Source organism: Chrysochloris asiatica, unplaced genomic scaffold, assembly GCF_000296735.1.
Source record: "Chrysochloris asiatica unplaced genomic scaffold, ChrAsi1.0 scaffold00139, whole genome shotgun sequence".
Taxonomy (NCBI): Eukaryota; Metazoa; Chordata; class Mammalia; order Afrosoricida; family Chrysochloridae; genus Chrysochloris; species Chrysochloris asiatica.
Window position 1 is genome coordinate 6,584,144 of NW_006408657.1, and position 2,298 is coordinate 6,586,441.

A 2,298-nucleotide genomic window follows, 5' to 3' on the forward strand; every position below is an offset into this window, starting at 1 on the left:
GGAAAATGGAGCTATATATGAGAAAAATAAGAGAGAAAATAAAACGAAGAAATTATTTTTAAAAAGAAACACTGAGAAAAACCAGGGAGAAAAAAGATGACAAAAGAGTATAGAGTAGTCAAGAAAGACCAAAGGGGGAAAAAAAGAAGAGTGACAATGAGAAACCGAAGAAAATACAGAAAAACAAAAGTGGAGATGTTGTTGTTTTTAATTGCTGTTGAGTCATTTCCAACCCATAGTGACCTTGTATAGGGTTTTCAAGGAGCTACTGGTGAGCTTGAACCACTGACCCTGTGGTTCAAAGTGACTTTGCAGTCCAGTGCATTAACCCACAGTGCCACACCAGGACTCCAAAGTGGAGATAGGGAATTCAAGAGAATGGACGGAGAAGATATAATAAACAAACAAAGACACCACAAAGTGATGAAAGGAATACCAAAACCAAAAATAAGAAAACCATGCAGCTGTTTGACCCAGGGGGCTCCTGCCCATCAAGGAGTTCATGAGATGGGTATGGAAAGATGTAACAGCAAAGTTCCTGGCCCTAGATGGGGTTCATATAGGTCTAGGTGTTATCTATGTTCAGCACACTCAATCCAGAAGTAGTTTGTGGAGACACTTGATGCAACTGAGGGAAAGGTGGTTGGTTATGAAGCTTTCTGCTATACTATTGCTGGTCTGGTGGCTGGGTGGGTTCTGTAAGCCAGGAGCACCTGAATCCAGGCATCAAAGTGGCATAACTGGACACTGCCTCACAATGGCATGGCTCAGAACCACTGGTCTCTGAAGTCTGGGAGAGCAGGGTCTGTGCTGGGGGTGGATGTGTGGGAGCTGATTACACCTCTGGTCACAAGGGGAACCTGGGGAAAAAGAAGGAATCACACCTTTTCTGTATCTTGTGTGAATCTGCTCTGCCAGGCCACCTTCTGTCACCAACCCTATTCACAAAAGTTGAAAATGGTGGTGCTACATCTGGCTGGCTGTTCACTAGTCCATCTCCGTTTCTCACTGTCCTTACTCAACTTCTCCTATCACTAACCATTCCTCTGAAGTTCAGGGCTCCAAGATTTTCGTCTGTGGCTGTTGAATTTGGTCTCTCATGTTTTCATTGTAGGCTCCTAGTGTGGCACTGTAGGATAAGCACTGGATTGTTAGCCACAAGGTCGGAGGTTCAAACCTAACAGCTACTCCTCAGAAACCCTATGCAGGGTCACTGTGAGTCAGTACCAACTAGACAACAATTAAGACCAACAACAATTTTGCTAGATTCGTACTTTGTACATCCACATTCTGATGATTGATACATGTTTGGAACTGTTTCTTCTTATTTTGAGTTGTATCACACCAGCAAATGAAGGTCTCACATACTTTGTTCTATTCATGTCTTTAAGGCCAACTCTACTTTGTAGAGGCAGCGCTTCTCAGTCACATTTCAAACACCTTCCAGCCTGAGGGGTTCATCTTTTGGCACTATATTTGACAATGTTCCACTACTATTCATAAGGTTTTCATCTTCATGCACTATATATGACAATATTTTACTACTGTCCATAAGATTTTCAGAGACTAATCATTCAGAAGTAGTTAGCCTCTCCTTCTTCCTTGTTGTTGTTAACTGCCATCAAGTCGATTCTGACTCATAGTGATTCTCTGTACAACAGAACGAAACACTGCCCACTCCTGTGTCATCCTCAAAATTGCTGCTACACTTGAGCCCATTATTGCTACCACTGTGCCAATTCATCTTCCTGGGGTCTCCCTCATTTTTGCTGTCCCTCAACTTTCGTAAGCATGATGTCCTTCTCCAGGGACTGGTCCTTTCTGATAATATGCCCAAATTATGAGAGATGAAGTCTGGCCATCTTGACTTCTAAGGAGCATTTTGGTTGTACTTCTTCCAACACTGATTTGTTTGTTCTTCTGGCAGTCCATGGTATTTTTAATATTCTTCTCCAGCACCATAATTCAAATGCATCAATTCTTCTAAGATCTTCCTTATTCATTGTCCAACTTTCACATGCATATGATACTATTGAAAATACCATTGCTTTTGTCAGGTGCACTTTAGTCCTCAAACTGAATTTTATTCTTGAACGTTTTAAAGAGGACTTGTGCAGCAAATTTGCCTAATGTAATATGTCCTTTGATATCTCCACTGTTGCCTCCATGAGTATTAATGGTGGATCCAAGCAAAATTAACTCTGACAAATTCAATCTTTTCTCCATTTTCCATGATGCTATTTATTGGTCCAGTTGTGAGGATTTTTGTTGTGTTTACATTAAGGTATAGCCCACACC